Source organism: Equus przewalskii, chromosome 8, assembly GCF_037783145.1.
Source record: "Equus przewalskii isolate Varuska chromosome 8, EquPr2, whole genome shotgun sequence".
Taxonomy (NCBI): Eukaryota; Metazoa; Chordata; class Mammalia; order Perissodactyla; family Equidae; genus Equus; species Equus przewalskii.
In genome coordinates this window covers 51252371-51270093 of record NC_091838.1, presented here as the reverse complement: position 1 = coordinate 51270093, position 17723 = coordinate 51252371, and positions in this window count along the sequence as shown.

The following is a 17723-nucleotide window of genomic DNA, read 5'->3' as shown; positions in this document are numbered from 1 at the left end:
TCTTCTCCTTTTATCAAATCTTATAAATCTCTTCTAGAGCAGGGGCTGTGCCTAGCTTTTCTGAGATTCCTGGGTGATGTCTACACCTATATCTTGCATGCAATAGGCACTGAATCAGCTAAACTGAACCAAACCAAACACTGCAGAAGGCTAATTAATACCACTGCTTTTAATGACACATGATGGAAATTTACTACTTAAAAGTCCCATTTTAAAGCACACTATCTCATTTGATTCTCACAAGAACTTAGTGAGATAAGTCAAAGCACAAGCCACAGAGTCAGAACTATAAACTATGTCTTTAGAACGCTTTTCATTTAGACACATTCCAAAAGTATATACTGAGCACCAACTATGTGCTAGGGCTTCTTCTAGGCTTTGGAAAACACAATAGATAGATAGATAGATAGGTAGATAGATAGATAGATAGGTAGATAGATAGATAGATAGATAGATAGATAGATAGATATCTCCTCATGGAGAAAGAACAGACATATGAAATAATCAAGTAATGGCCAACACACTGATTGCTGAAAGCAGCTCAGGGAGCCAGGGAGCACATACAAGGAGGCTCTTATTTGAATTAGTGAATATTAGCTTCTCACCTGCTCTCTACAGAATCTCCATTTAGAGGCCTCTCTCTACTGCCTTGGGTCCATTTTATGTCAGAAGACAATGTGCCTAAGAAAGTGCTAGAGCCGAAGTAGTGGGAGAGCCAAATAATAGGAACAAATATTTGGCCAAAGATCTATTTAACAATGCAGCCTGACTCCCTGGAGGAGGGCAAGGTCCCATATAGCCTTATTAACATAAGAATATGCCTCTTCTTTATTATCTTGTTTGCCATAGGCTTGAATGTTGATGAAGCAATTTCCAGGGCTTAAACACTTGATTGCTCCTAATAACCAAAGTGAGGACAACTGTGTTTAGGTTTAATCTATGGGTATTTAACGTAACTTCAAGTATGGATTTCTCCAGATGCACTTACTATGTCACTGGAGCTAACCTATTAGGACATCAAATCTCGCTGGAGTTAATCACAAGCAGTGAAATGGCCCCGTATACTTATCTCCAACCTACAGATCCCCTGTAATACAGAACATGATGACCAACAACTGTTAACACAGTTTGACAGGTATTTTCCTCCTGCAGTTTTAAGTAAACCTTCAGGAGTAGGGACAAGCTAAAGGTCATTTTTTAAAATTCCCCTAGCTTTTTAAAAGAACCGTCTTGTCTTCATTTCCCCGCTCTAACAGAGAGGGTGACAGCCAAAAGCCGGTCTGAAGTCGGGCAAGAGAACTTCTCCTGGAGTCCACCAGGGGTCGCTGTTCTGCAAGCAGTGATCTCTCCAGGGGCGGACTCGGCTTCCACCTCCAAACAGGACGAAATTGCGGGCGGATGCAACAAAAATACTCATTTCAAAATATGTTTTCCAACCTTGAAAACCCTATGCTAAGTGAAAGACGACAGACACAAAGGCCACATTTTGTATGATTTCATATAAATGAAAGATCCAGAGTAGGCAAAGGGATAGAGACAGAAAGCTGATCCGGAGCTGGAGGGACCAGCGAAGGGGCGGGCTGGAAGGAGTGGCGTGGGGGGGGTGGGGGGGGGGGGCGCGGTTGGGGGGCTGGTGGGAGGTGACGGGGGGCGGGACGAGAGACCGCTTAATATGTTCACGGTCTCCTTTTGAGGTGAAGATAAAGTTTTGGAACTAAACAGTGGTGATGGTTGCACAACATCATGACTATATTTAATGCCACGGAAGTACACATAACAGCAAAGGAGAGTGATTTTAAAATTAAGATGATAAATTTTGTGTTATGTACGTTTCACCACAATAAAAAAAAAATTGTTTTTCAGTGTTCGTCGCTCTCTGGCGTTTACGACTGTCCTGCTTCATCTAAATCTCCTATTTAGAGATCACAAATGGATCCTACAAGAAATGACATCAGATGTACGTTTGCTGAATTTAGCTTCCATTCTCGAGAAAGCTCTTCTCCTGAGTCCCACCCTCCGACACTTCTTGTCTCCACCGCATACCCTCTCTGTCCACCTCTTTCTCCGGTCCTGGCTAGGTGATCAGCAATGCTCCTCAGCTGCACGGTGAGTTTCTCCGACTGGACACCGTGGGAGCGACCCTGCCACAACCTGGAAGTGTGAGGGAGTTAATATTCGGGACCTAGGGGCTGGTGGGCAATGCCACCTTCCTCTGTCCTTGGCCAGACCATCCTGAGGTGCATTCTGCATGGCTCCTCAAAAGGTTCCAGCAGAATCAGGCGGAGCTCCAGTTTCTCATGGCAGTGACCAACTCAAGACCACATCCCCTAGGTGGTGTCCCCTCCTTCCTCTTTCACTCTCCCTGGTCCCCACTCCAAAACACAAGCCATTGCCTCCGGGTCTGCTTCCAGAGGGAAGACCAGGCCTTCAGAGAGCCCACGGCTGACATGACAGACAGCATCACTATTTGCTCCACTGGTTGACCCTGTCTGTTTGTATCCCACTGACAGAGCCTTGTAAAAGCTCTACTTGATGAACCTGGGTGACACATCCAAAGAAGAAAAATACCCTCTTCTTCCTGCCACCCCTCACCATTTCTTCCTCCTGCCTTGTCTCAGCAGTGATTTCTTCTAGAACATGGTTTCTCAGCATCACTACTATGGCCAGATAATCCTTTGTTGCTGGGGACTGTCCTGTGCATTATAGGATTTCTAATAGCATCCCCAACATCCCTACTAGATTCCAATAGTACCCTTCCAGCTGTGACAACCAAGAATGCTTCAGACATAACCACATGCCCCCTGTGGGGCAAAATCACCCTCCATTGGGAATACTGATCTACATATGAGTAGGAGAGAAGGTAGGAAAACACAAATACCCTGGCTTCTCTTAGTAAAGACAAACGGCAGTGGTCTCCCCCATACACCTAGTAATAATAAGGCAACAGTGTAAGAACTAAGATTTGAGCACCTACTGTATGCCTGGCACTCTTCTAATGCTTTACTTAAAGTAGCTCTCATTTTCACCACAGTCCTGCCAGGAGCATATTTCCAGCCCCATACGCTTTTTCTTTTTTTCCGCAAAGCCCCAGTATATAGTCGTATATGCTGGTTGTAGGTCACTCTAGTTCTCCTATGTTGGGTTGCCACCTCCGCATGGTTGATGAGCCGTGTGTAGGTCTGTGCCCAGGATCCCAACCCCAGGCTGCCAAAGCGGAGGGCAGGGTCTTAACGACTCAGCCCTGGGGCTGGCCCCTCCAGCCCATATCCAACAGTGAGAAGGAAAAAAAAGATCTGTACAGATTTTTAAAACCTTGCTCAAAAGTAGCTGAAAATGGCAGATCCATTTCAAATTTGAGTTCCCTACCTCTAAATCCCACGTACCTTCAACTACACCATCTGGCTCTCATCCATGGGTCATCTCTGGTACTTATCATCGGAGGTGCTTGCCATGGCTCCTAAAAGCTGAATGTCTTGCCCAAGATCACAATGCTAGTAAGATCAGGGCTGGGATGCAAATGCTCTTTGTCTACTCCAGCCCAGGAGAAACTGCAAAACTGTAACTTGGGCTCTGAGCTTCCCACATCCCCTGTGGACAGCCCACCTGGACACGTCGTGAGAAAAGCAGCTAAGAGAAGGGTGTTCTGTGGACGTAAGAGCTCTGACCCTGAGGTTAGACATGCTGAAACTGCATCACATCTCTGCCACTTTCTAAGGGCATGAACTTGAGCAAGACCCTCTCTTTGGATTAGTTGCCCCACCTGTGAAAGGCAGATGATACTTTCCGCTTCACAGGTGGTTGACTAAATGAGGCGATACCAGTAATTGACAAGTAGAGCACTTACATGGTGCCTGGCAAATAGGAAGAGTTCAAAAAATGTTAGCTCTCATGATTCAATTTAGTTAATATTCTGTTTCTCCTAAGCGATCCAGGTTTATCAGCAAAGGTCCATAACACTGCTCAAAAATCCTTTACTCTACCCCCAGGCTGCTCCTGTTCACACTTTCTGCCATGGAAATTCAATATTTCAAATCCCTGACTCCACCCCCGACTATCCCTTTCGTTTAAGCCAGTCTGAGCCATTAGCTTCACAGGGCACATAAAAGCCATGTGAAGTATTTTCTCCTCCATTGCATCCGCTCTAAACATATTTGTAACCCCTTAGCAATCTACATCACTATCTACATAGTTATACTCCACCTCCTTTGCATCTTTCTTAGAGGCAAGATGACTCTGCTCTCCAAAGCCAAATCCGTTCTCTTATGCCACCTTCTAGAACTTCTTCCTTTAGTGAGACCCTTCCTCCCTCTCCTGTATCTTTAATCTCATCCTCTCCACTCGGTTTCTCCCCTTCACCAGCAAATGCAGATGCTAGTCTTCAGGCTGAATTTGCATAGCAATCATAAATTTTTACTTGCATTGTATGTTTATTTGGGATGCTTTGTGAGGATATTCAGACTCTGAGGGAGAGATAAGCATCTCCTGAGGCCACTCTTCATGTAAATAAACTCAATCTTCTTGAAGGAGAAATATACTCCCCCCTCTCCTCGTCACCCCTCAACCTGCTGCCCTCTGTCTGCCATTTGTTATGGTAGAGAACACGTGGAGTCAGTGCCCTGTCCCAGTTGTCCCCTCAGTGCTGTTATTTGACATGCCCTGCTCTTTGGGAGAGATTTCTCCCTACCCCGGCCCATCTTCACTCCAACATGGCAGCTGCCATTTTCTTAGAGAAGCACAGCTGCTTAGTCACAGTGATTGGTCCAGGGTGAGCAAGCTTAGCCAGTGACCAAGGCCCCACCTACACTGATTGGTCCAATGCGCAGGCACATGACCCAAATAAGATCAATCAAATCCCTTCCCTGAAATTTTCAAACTGAAGGTTTTTTTCTCTTTGGTGGTAAAACTGTAAGAGTGGGAGCTGAAGTTGCCAGTCGCCCAATCCTCATGGAGAAGCCTGCTGAGAGAAAAAAACTGGCTCACAGAGAGAAGCTGAGCTAAGAAACCAAAAGATCACTCTGCCAGAGTTCCAGTGCAGCCGTGCCTTAGGCCAGCTGCAGCCCTGCCCTACCCATATTTTGGTTATCTAAGTCAGTAACTTCACTCAAACTTTTTATATCCTTCAATTAGGATGTGTTTCTGTCACTTCTAAACAGAAGAGTCCTGCTTCTCTGGTGACTACTCCTTCTCTCTCCTTCTCCTTGTCCCTAAACTTCTTGACACAGATGTCTACACTTTTTATCTCTAATTTTTCACCCTCTCTCAGTGCCAAATCCACCGCAATATGACTCCCATCTCTATAACTCTATTAAAGTGGGATGAGCAAAAGTGATTAAAGACCTCCTAATTTAGAAAGCCAATGGCCTGTTTTAGGTCTTTATCCAATTCCATCTCACCATGCAGTTGACACTATGTACGAATAAGTTTCTTCTAAACTTCTTTTGCAACATGCCACTCTCTCTTGGATCTAGTCCCTTGCTGGCCATTGCATCACAAGCTTCTTTACAGGATGTCCTGCTCTGACAACTTTTTAAGATCTGGTAGATCCCAGAGTCCACTGTTAGTCCTCTCCTCACCTGACATGCCCTCCCTGAACATCTTATCCATGCTTCCACTTCTCTCTCTGACCTCTATGGATCACTTCAGCCTTGTTCTTTTCTCTAAGCACCAGACTTGCATAGTGACCATTTCTACTTGGATGCTCCATGGGCATCCAAAAATAACTTCTTCATCCAGTTCACAACATTGTCATTCACCCCATTCACTTAATTAATATTTATTGACCATCTACTATGTGCTAGGCACTATTCTCAGTACTAAGGATATATTCATGAACAAAGTCCTTATCTAGTAGAACCTATATACTGGTTAGAAATTTCACTTTCTTCTCTTTTCAATCCAATTGGTGTCCAACTTTGTAAATTTTTCTTTCAGAAATATGTCTAAATTCTGTGCCTCCTCTCCATCACTACAGCCGCCCACATTCTCTCACCTTTTTTTTTTTTTTAACAGCCTCCTATTTGCCTTTCAAGACCTTTTATCCTCCAATTTACTCTCCACACTGGTGCCAGAGTTTTCCACATAAACAGGAAAATTGTTTATTTTCACTCCTTTGCTTCAAAATCCCTGCTGGCTCACTATCACAGGATGAGAAAATTCAGATCTCCTAATTAGACACATTTAGCTCTACACAATCTGGTCAGAGCATAACTCTTCAAACTCATTGATGCTCCCCATCTTACGCCCACCACGCTCCATCCCACATCCAAGACCCACCAAGCCCCTCAAGTTCTCTGAACACAGTGGCACTTTCATATCTTTGGCCCTTTGCAGATACTGAGCGCTCATCTAGAAATGCCCTTCTTTTCTCATTCTACCCCTTCCCTTGTTTCCACCTATTGATGTGCTACTCATTCTTTTCTACGTCATAATATGCCTTCTCTCTGATCCAACTCATCAAGCCATTGGTCTTTGCTCCATCTTTTGGTTCACAAAGCACTTTGGTGACAGCATATGGTGCTAGGTCATTACAAAGTATATCGACTAACAAGTATGTCTCTTCCAAAAAACAATAGGCTCCTTAGGGACAGGGACTGTGCCCCATTCCTTATTGTGCTTCCTACAATCTATGTAGAATCTACAAATATGCCAGCATATGTGTAGTCATAATGATGAGGAGGACTAGCTACCATTTACTCAGTTTTCTTTCAGTTACAGTTTTAGATAACAGAAATCACTATCACTACTTTGAGCATAAAGAGATTTAAACCGGGTATTAGGAAGCTTACAAACTGCTGGAAGGGCTGGAGGAGCAAGCTCTCAACTAAGCTTCCAGGAACAAATCTCAGCCCTCAGAATCACACATAATAAGGAAAGGGGACTCAGTTGCTGCAGGAAGCCACTCCCTCTGGAAGCTGCTGACAGCTGAGCCACCTTGCCTCTGTTATAGTCTATGTCAGCAAAATGGGAATGCTATTCCCTGCCAATGTCTCTCCTTAACTCCATTGCATATGCAAGCCTTATTTGGGTGCATGCAATTGATGGAACTGATATTACATCCAGGACTTTAGCTGCAAGAGAGTCTGAGAAATGTCCTTTTTAGCTTTCCAGCGTCTGCAATGAGGAGGGAGTTTGGAATGGATGGTGAAGAGCCAATCCACAGTGTCCACAAGGATCTCCTAGGTGCAAGCACTTTGTCAACTGTGTAGGATAGGTACCATTATCCTACTTTACCAATGAGGAGAGAGAGGCTCAGAGAGAGTAAAACCTTGTCCTAGATGGCATAGCTGGTAGGGATAGACTCTAATTCAAAATCAAATCTGCCTCATTCCAAACTATGTCCTTTCTACCACACTATTATTTGCAAGTGTTTTATTCAGAGATATCTCACACAGATCTGAAGGAAATTAAACAATAAAACAACAGAAATTTAACAAAGTTTATCCCTTATTATTACCATCTTGTTACCATTACTGTTGATTTTAGGAAATAAGGGTTTGTGGTAGAAATCTTTGTCTTTTTACTAAGGTTTAATGATAGGTTTGGGTAAATGTAAGGTTGCATAGAGCCTGGTAAGAAATACCATTTTTCACTGAAAGTTTCTGGATTCCAAATGTAAACTGAGTGACATTGACTACTGGAAATGGTCAGCCTTATTTCCAGTGTCCTGTCCACGTTCTAAAGCACAGCACCCCGTCATTCTGACTCATCAACACAAAATTACCCAAATCAGCATCAGTATCAGACCAGCACTGCACCCTCCACCTCTACATTGAATGTCCCTTCTCTGGCGTCCTCACTCATTTATTGATCAATCACTCTTAGTGTCAGGAAAGTCAGTTGACTTGACTGATCCCAAACAGCACAGGCAAGAGAAACTCCTCAGACTTATATTGAGAACTGAGCTCAAATCAGGCTACCTAGCTAGAGAAATGCTGAGAAAGAGCAGCAACAGACAGGTCACCCCCAAAGTGCCATCATATTACTACTCAGGGCAACTGTCTGAATGAAGGTCTGGGGGAGTCCCTGGAATCCGAAGACAGAGCTCTAGAGTGTGCATGACCAGATGGTGAGACAGGGCTCTTGGTCACAAACAGAAAGTCGGGTTCCCAGGCACGTAGACAAACATGGCATGTGTGTTAGGAAAAGCACGGACTAGGAGGCAAAAAACCTGGTATCCAACTCCTCTTTGCAGAGGCCAGAGGTAGACCCAGTAGGGTTCTGTCCAAGAGAATCAGGGTTGCCGTGTGGCTTAAGGGCCAGAGATTTATTCAGGTGGTTCCCTGGAGCAGGCAGCAGTAGGAAATAACAATAGAAGGATAGAAATCATCTATCGTCAAGGTTCAGGGCCAGAGAGGCCAACTTCTATCAACAGTTCAAGGGACATGTGAGCAGCAGCTATAAACTGAGACAAAAAATAAGGGAATCAGAGGAGAGGTTAAGGGGAGACTATAATGCAACAAGGAGGAAAAGTAATGATTGAGTTAAATTCTGGGGTGAATGACAAATCATTCAATTTCCAGATTACCTGAGGCTCATCTATATCGATTATTGCATATCTGAGTTATTGTCCTGTCTTTGCAATTTACCCTCCAAAATCCTGAGTCACAAAGGCATCACACTCTGATCCCACCTCCTCTCCTTCCAGTTTACCTGCACAACCACCTTGACTACACTTGTTCTGGGACCTCAGTGGGAGCTTCAACAACACTCCCGTCTTCATTGCCCTCCCTATTTAACTTGGATTCCATGTTATATCGTTCCTGTCACTCCCTTGCACACACTCAGCATCCTTGCTCATTTGCCCTTTCTTCATCTACTCCCCTGTCAAACTCCCATCCGTGGCTGAGCGCACCTTACTGCTTTCTTTATATTTCTCTGAGGATCCAAAGGCGGAGACTAAACAAGTAGAAAGTATGGTATCAACAAAAATTCATAGTCACCAAACTTAAATGGATATCCAGAAAAAAAATCTGATAAAAAGAATCTGAGATGGGACCAGACACGTCTGTTTAAAAGCTCTATTGATGATTCTGATGTGACAAGAAGGCCTCTTAGAGAGGAGGCTTTCTCTCTCAGTAGTAATAATCTGAGCTCCTAATTGTATTGATGTTTAAATAATCCCTATCAAAAGAAAAACACACAAGGAAGACAACTTTATGAAAGAGAGAGGGTCACCTGAGCAGCAGTGGCACCCCAAAGCACTGGGGCTCCCTGGAGAGTCAGTGCCATGGTGGCTTTGGGGGGGAACACCAGCAAGAAGTAATGCCAGCTCAAAGTGCACTGCTAGATGGAAAATCTCAAAGAACCCAAGTGACGGGGCCACATGATCAGTGTGTCCCTTCGGTAAACCACTCAGCCAAGTCCAGCCCAGGGAAGAAACTACAAGGTGAGGACCCAAGAAAATACTGGTTGAAAGCGGACAAGATTAGTGCATATTGGGATTTAACAAGCATTGGTGATACCCAGCCTAGACTGTATCATTTGGAGAAGGCAGCCAAGGTGGAGCCTCTCCAGAAGAGAGTGGAGGCAGCACTCCCAGGCTCCCATTTCTTCCCTGGAGCAGTGGGAGTCAGTGTCTGACTCCTCGTTACAGCTTGTCAGATGTCCCAAAAGCAGTTCCATTATGTTCTGAAGAAGAAGATATGGTAAAAAGAACTAAGCACCAGTAAGAATAGATACAAAAATGCATATCCCAATCTGAACTAGAGTCAGCCACTGGTGAGATAAATTCCAAGGATTTGGAATGGAGGAAGGACACCCTAGGATGACTTTGGGACTGATTATACTTTGAAAAGAAGGTGAAAAAGAACACGTGGCAAAGCCTGAGAGGAAAGCAGAGAGCTCTCATGCTCCAGTGAGGAGTCGTGACCTGCCACGACCCCTCACTGTTTCTAACACTAGTTAGGGAATTAGATGAAACCAGACCCCTCCCCCATCACCACCAATTATTGTATCTGCTGATTAGACTGTGTGTTCATAGTCTAATATGCTCAAAATTTCCTGTAGCAATAGCCAACATACTTTTGGGAGATTAGTTCTAACTCTCTGGGTCCACGGACAACAGAAGTCAAAACAGACTTTGCTTCTAATCCATGATCAATAACCAAAGCTTAGCACCACCTACCATATCGTTGCCTCCATTTTTTGAGCCCATCTTTGTGCCAGGCTCTTTATGTGCATTATCTTATCTAATCCTCACACAACTCTCTATTATTGTCTTTGCTCTTTAGATGAGGAAGTGAAGGCACAGAAAAATTAACTTGCAATAAGTCATAGTAGCTATTAAGCAGAGCGGAGATTAGAGGCCGGGTCTGACTGGCCCAGTGGCTGTCCTCTTAATCCCCATGCCATGTTGCCTCTAATCAGCCTGAAAGAAGTAAAAACCACATTGGAAGAGATACAGAAGCCCAAACTGGGCAGGACCCTTTCTTGAAAGGTAAAAGAAATTGTGCTAGTCCTAAAGCAAAGGAAGCCATAGTTCTAAAAGTTGCCCATATTTAGCCTCTCTTATATCCACCTGCCTCTTGAGTTTGGGTTTAACAAGAGCCTGTGCTCTAAACCCAGGAGCAAGCAGAAGTGTTCATCTTGAATCTGTCTTGTAAGCTGATGTGCAGGTGAAAGGGGTGAGAATAATGACAGCTCGCAGTTTGGGGACATTCACCACGTGACAGGTGTTACACTCCAGTTTACACATATTGCCTCATTTATTCTTCTGACAACTTTATGAGGCTAGTACTTTCGAATCTCTGTTTTACAGATGGATATGCAGAGAAAATTGATATACAGAAAGGTTAATAACTTGCCTTAAGTCATATAGCCAGTAAGTAAAGGAACTGATATTCAAACCTGGGCAATTCGATTCCTGGGCCTGCGATCTTGAGCCTCCTTAAGAAGTTTCTTGGGGGGCTGGGCCCATGGCCGAGTGGTTAAATTCACATGGTCTGCTTCATGGCCAAGAGTTTCACCAGTCTGGATCCTGGGCCCAGACCCGGACTGCTCATCAAGCCATGCTAAGGCAGCGTCCCACATAGCAGAACTAGAAGGATCTCCAACTAGAATATACAACTACTCTATACTGGGGGCTTGGGGGAGAAGAAGGAAAAATTAAAAATTTTAAAAAAGAAAAGAAGTTTCCAGGGCCGATTCAAATAGCATGTTACATGACAGGGTTTTTTGTTTTCAGTGGAGATTCCACATATTCTCACATTCTCTGCAGGACCCCCTGGGACGCGGTGCTCTGCCCCCTAGCCCTCCCTCCAGCTCCCGGATATATAAAAGACACTGGGAAATTCCCTGAGGGTTTGCAGAGGCAGGAAGTGAGGACTGCTTTGGGTAGGCTTATTTCCCTTCCCTTTGAGTCATCCCGCTATGGCAGAGGGCAAGGAGGCGATCATGTGCCTTGCCCTATTAAGCCAAGTGAGGGGAGTTTCAAAATAACCCATTTAAGGAGCAAAACACATACTGTTCGGAGTCTGAAGGATGCAGGCACCTGTACCTCACTTACACCTGAGAAGTCTAAATGGGAGGAGTCTGGGGCTAGCCAAAGGGGCCTATGGCAGCCTAGTCCAGAGTAGGCGATCCCCAGAGAACCTCTGTAGCGACCTGGGAGAAAGAGTTAACACTGGACCTTCACCGTCCACAAAGGCCTCAAGCTGTAAGACTTTCCCTGTCCCTTGTCTGCCCTCTCTGACCCGTATAACCAGGCCTGGAGAAGCCCCAAGCAGTAGATGCTGAGAACTGGAGGAGCAAAGTCAGAGCAAGGAAGAGAAGAAGCTGACTATCCTCACCTGGCCCCGCCACAGTTTTCCTGGACCCAGACAGGACCCAGCTGGGAGAAAGGAGGAGTTTTAACTTATTTTTTCCAAAGACAAGACCCCAAGACAATTAGAATGAGGCATAATGCTCTTTAAAGCCCCAGATTGGAATAAGGTATATTTATAATGAAATTCTGCTCACTCCCTTGATAGCCAAATGATTTGAGCAAAAAACACTGTTCACTTTCAGTTTCCTTGAAGAAAGAAAAATGAAAATATGGGTTTCTTGTGAGGTTTAAATGAGATACTGCATGCTATCTCTTACATTACCTGACACGTGGTAAGCAATCAATAAAAAATATGTATTATTGTTATGACTGCCTGTGATGTCACATTTCACTCTCCCAGCAAGTCTGTCAGAAGCTCAAGCAGTTTTCTGCAGAATAGTCTGCATTGCAATTCCAGTGTAGCATAATAAAATGGTGTGGACTTTGGAGAAAGACAGACCTGAGCTCAGTTCTGCTTTTTCACTCATGGATTATGTGATCTCAAACACATTATTTACTTTCTGAGACATATTGTCTTCATTTAGATTTTCTCTGTCTTATTCACTACATTTTTTTCCTCCAGCACCTAGAATACTGTAAGGCAGAGACACTCAATAAATATTTATTGAATGAATTAATTCTTCCATAAAACTGTGATAACAATACCTATCTCACACTGTGGTTTGGAGGATTAGAAGAGATAATGCATATGGCAAGATAATACATTGGCGTATTAATTTTCATCTTATTCTTGCTTCTCTAGGAAATTCCAAAATATGAAAAGCTCATTTTTTTTCTTTTTTTCCCTCCTCCTTCTCCCGTGTCCTTGCATAATAGGCCTCTGGCTTAGACTTCCTGGCCACAGAGGGCAAGAACTCCTTTGGTTGCATGAGTTGTCCTGAAGACAACCCGCACACAGGCCCATCTGGAAGGGCTGGACCCTGGGAAGGGAGTTATGGAGCCAAGATGGGGAGGAGGCAGGTGCTTTGAAGGAGAAGCGAGTGCCCCCGCCCCCAGGTACTGTGTAGATTGGAGACCTGCAGGAGAACCAGAAACTTGCTCCCAAAGATGACAGAAGCCCTAATGGAGGTGCCTGATGGATGAGTGGGGGCTTAACACCAAGGCTGGGAGGTCTGGGCAATGGCCCAGGGACTAAGCTGACAAAGAGAGAAGACACACAAAATAAGCATTTTATTAACAACAGACCAAAGGTTGGAGGTCTTTTCCAAGCCTCGCAGGTTATGTGAATCCTGAGGTTATGGTACTCTCTCAAGGGAAGGAAAGAAGCCTGTTTCTCACCAGCAAGAATTAAAACTGAATTTCTCACCAGCCCTGGCTGGCCTGGGCCAACTCGGATATAATTGGATTTAATAAAAAAAGAAACATGATGTTTGTTGCACATGAGTGTTGTGGAGCTAATTCATGTACATATCCTGTCTATGCACAGCTCCTGATCCAAGGTCTGATGCTTAGTACAAACTTAGCAGTTGCTGGTTTCCTCTTCTCACTGACCAGAGAATTCCATAATGGTCAAATTTGTTGATCTTGAAGATGATAAAAGAAGGCTCCGGCTCAAAATAGGAGCATCAAGTTGCAAAATAAGAAAGGTAATCTTTATTTTGCAACTTGAGTCAAGTTCTTTGACCTCATTATCTCTACTCCCTGCCACTCGACTCACATAGCCAGCTAGATGCTTCCCAGAAACTACTCCAGCCACTGTCTTTTTATTCCGTAAAGAATTATGCAGATACCCCTCTCTCCACCCTTTCCTTGATCCATCTTCCTGCCTGGAATATTCACCCTTCTTTCCATTCCTCTAAATCCTGTCCATCCTCCAAGTGTCACCTATCTTTCTTTTACAAAGACTTCCCAGTGCCTATCAATGACAGTGCTTGCACTTAATCCAGGCTCTATTCATTCAGACATGCTTCGTACTCAAATATTTATTCATTCATTTAACAACTACATTTTCAAGTGCCTACTATAATCTAAGATCCACGAAAGCCAAAATTTTTTCACTGCTGTATTCTCAACACCTATTATAGTGGTTTCTATTTAGTAGATGTCAATAAATATTTGTTGAGGGGCCGGCCCAGTGGCACAGCAGTTCAGTTCACAGGTTCCGCTTCGGCGGCCCAGGGTTCACTGGTTTGGTTCCCAAATGCAGACGTGGCACCACTTGTCAGGCCATGCTGTGGCAGGCATCCCACATGTAAAGTAGAAGAAGATGGGCATGGATGTTAGCTCAGGGTCAGTCTTCCTCAGCAAAAAAGAGGAAGATTGGCAGCAGATGTTAGCTCAGGGCTAACGTTCTTCAAAAAAATGAATAAATAAAAATAAATAAATATTTGTTGAATGAATAAATTCTGGGGATACAGTGGTGAATGAAAGAAGGTTCTTGTTCTTAATTATGGTTGTCTTCTTAGTGACAACAATAGCAAGTTTTTCTTCTCCGTGACTCATATATGATATATCCACCAAGGTTCTGTTCTAGATGTTCTTCTCTCTCTAAACGCACTCCAGTGGCAATGCTTTCCACTCCTGAAGCTTTAGCCATCATCTCTATGCAAGTGAATTTGTTTGATTAAGGGCTGAGTTTTCTTTTTCCAGGGGAAAAGATACAGATAACTTCTTTTCTGTCTCTATGAGTAGGCCTAAACCAGAGACATGCATCCTCAGGCAAAGGGTACAATCCAGCCTTCACAGCACCAACTAAGCTTCCAAAATACAGAGAAGAATGATCCACAACAGACAAGTTAGGATTGCGCTTTCTCACCACTCCAGGTGAATTCAACTCATACTGGCAGAGGAAAAGGAGTTTCAGGTGAGATGTTGGTGGGAGTAGGAGAGGAAGATTGTCCTGATATCCACAGCCAGAGGATCCGGCCAGAGGAGGAGTAGCACTTCCGTTAACAGTCCCAATGGTGTAACAATGACAGCTCAGCCAGGTATTTCATGTGGATTAACTTAGTTAATACAACCATCTGGATAGTATTGTTCCCAGCTTACAGGCAAAGAAACTGAGGCATAAAGATGTTCAGTAATATCCCCAATGTTTATGGAGTCTATAAATACTGGGTTGGACCCAGGTGAAGCCAAAGAGAAAGATTTCAACCACTATGTCATATTGTCCTTGTAAATATGAAGTGACATTTGCCAGGAAGGGCAAAGCCTCTAGGCATAGGGTCATCCCAGACATATCAAGACAGCCATTAGAAACAGATATTTCTAATCCTAACCTGCTGCCTAAATCCCGGACCGTGTTTATAACTGGGTTCTAAAGAATTTCACCAGATTGTTCCACGAGTGTGTTAAACTCAAAATGTCTAAAGATGAAATCATTATCTTGTCTTTCATTCCAGTTTCTCTTCCTGAGTTCTTTAGTCCTGTTAATGTTATCTCTACTTTTTCATTCACGTTGTCTGGAAGTATTAATATCTGCTTTTACGCCTCTCACTCCTATTCACTCTACCCCAAATTAATTATCATGTCCTATAGACTTGACTTCTGTAACATCTTTAAAACACGACCCCTTAATTCGATTGCTACAGCTCCAGCCCTGGTTTCCATCCTTCACTGCGTAACAGCTATTAGTCTTCCAGCTGTTTATCCGGTTTATCACCCTCTCTCAAATCTAGTCAGAAAAGCTTTATTATAGGAGTCTTCCTGGGGAACAAGTCTCATCACACTGCTACCCTATTCAAAAGTCACACGTTCCATGACACCCCTCACGCCCGGCCCCCCCCCCGGTAACTGCGTACCAAATTACAAACAAAATCCCTCCCCTGCCATTTATCTCCAAGACCCCTCCCAAGCCCTTTCTCCTATGGTTCCTTCCACAAACCACAAGCTTTGCCAAATGACTTTGTATGTATATTTTATCTCTGTGCTTTTGCTCAAATGCTCTCGTGTGCTCTTCTACCTATTGAAATCTTCCTCATCCATCAAGGCCCACGTCAAAGGAAGCTTCCGTGGTCTTCCCTGACCTTCTCTCTCCCTCATTTGATCTCCCATAACATTTCTTATCTTTGACAGCACTTCTGTCCTGAACTGCGCCCCTTGTCCTCAGTCTTGCTCCCTCCCATCCATACTCCACCCCGAGGCCAGAGTAACTTTTCAAAAATGCAAACCAACCCTGTCCAAATTCTTCACACACGCACACACACACACACAGGCATCTGTATGTCTTCCTCGGGTTTTATTTTTCAGGGGTGGCAGAATCACCGATTGGCAGGGGGGATGGAGAGAGTGCACCGCTCCAGACAGACCCATAAAGGTTCTTATTCTACTGCCAATCAACCAAATTGCTTTTGTTCTCCACCATCACTTTCAAAAGTATTTGCACACCAATCCACCCCGTATACCATCATTGTATTTATGTCACTCCTGTGCTCAGAACTTCAATAGTCCCCTCGCCTTCCATTTACTTCTCAGCGTCTATTCTGTTCCAGTCCTCCACTGCTTTCCTACCTGTCTCCTGTTACGCTATGCTATGCCAATTCAACACTTTCCTCTGAGACTTTCCTCTGAAACTGTTCTGGGCTTTCCTTCTATCTGAAATGTCCTTGTCTCAGTCACCCCAGGTGTATGTGAACTCCCACTCCTCAGAACGCCTATATCACTTTGTTTGCACCCCTTTCATGACACGTACAGCATACTACTTTGTACCTTAGTTCTGTGATAAATGTATTACTCCATCACCAAGTTAGAAGTGCCTCTGTTAGATAACCAGCCCGTCCTGTTTCCTCAGTGTGGTGGCCACTTTTATAGGTCAACTTGGCTAGGCTATAGGTGCCCAGTTGCTCCATCAAATACTAGTCTAGACATTACTGTGAAGATATTTTGTAGATTTGATTAACATTTACAGTCAGTTTATGTTAAGTAAAGCAGATTACCCTCCATAATGTGGGTAGGCCTCATCCAATCAACTGAAGGCCTGAAGAGCAAAAACTGAGGATTCCCAGGGAAGAAGGAATTCTGCCTCAATATTATAACATTGAGGTCCTGCCTGCTGGCCTGCCCTGCAGATTTTGAACTCAAGACCACAACATCCACTTTCACCTAAATTTCCAGTCTGCCTGCCCGTCCTAGAGATTTTGTACTTGCCAGCCCACATGATCATGTTGAGCAAATTCCTTAAAATAAATCAATCTCCCTCTCTTCTGATTGGTATAATTTCCTACATATATTCTATTTCTCTGAAGAACACTGACTGATATGCCCAACTTGGGGCACGTGGTTAGGTCACATTTAATTTTGTTTTCAGATCAACCAATTTAGATCCCTACTTCCATTTATCTCAATAATGCATTTCCTTCCTCAACAGCAAGTCTCTCCCCTATTCCCCAGCCACAAGATAAATCGAGAACTCCAATGGGCTGGAAAATTGTGCCTATCTTTTGAAAAGCCCCATTATCTGCATCCTAGGGTCTCTGCCAAAAAAGTGCCCTTAACCAGGCACTCCAGCAATTCTGAGCCGTCCCTTTCCACTCCTGGTCATGCTCTGGCGACAAGAAACTTGCTGCTACGACAGGATTTCCTCAGGGTGTAGGGAAGGGCTGGGGTAACATCTCTCCCTCAGTCTTATTCTCAGCATTGCTCACAGCACACCATAATTGGTCTGGGCTTCCAAAACCATAAGCTGTTGTTGACCTACCTCTTTAAGTGTACACACACATACACATGCACACACACGCACACTCCTTGGCCAGGAGGTGTTCTCACATTAGCCGTGTCCTGATGCCCTGTGTCTATTTCAGAAGAGGATGCTGGCCCTGGCCACCACTCTAGATTCCTCCTTAAACTGAGTTTCTTCTTGAAGACTTCATTTGTAAACAGCTGTCCTCAATCATGGTCACTTCAACCCATCAGACATGTCATAGAACACTGAACCTCAAATGCAAAGGTACCAGTTCCCAGAATG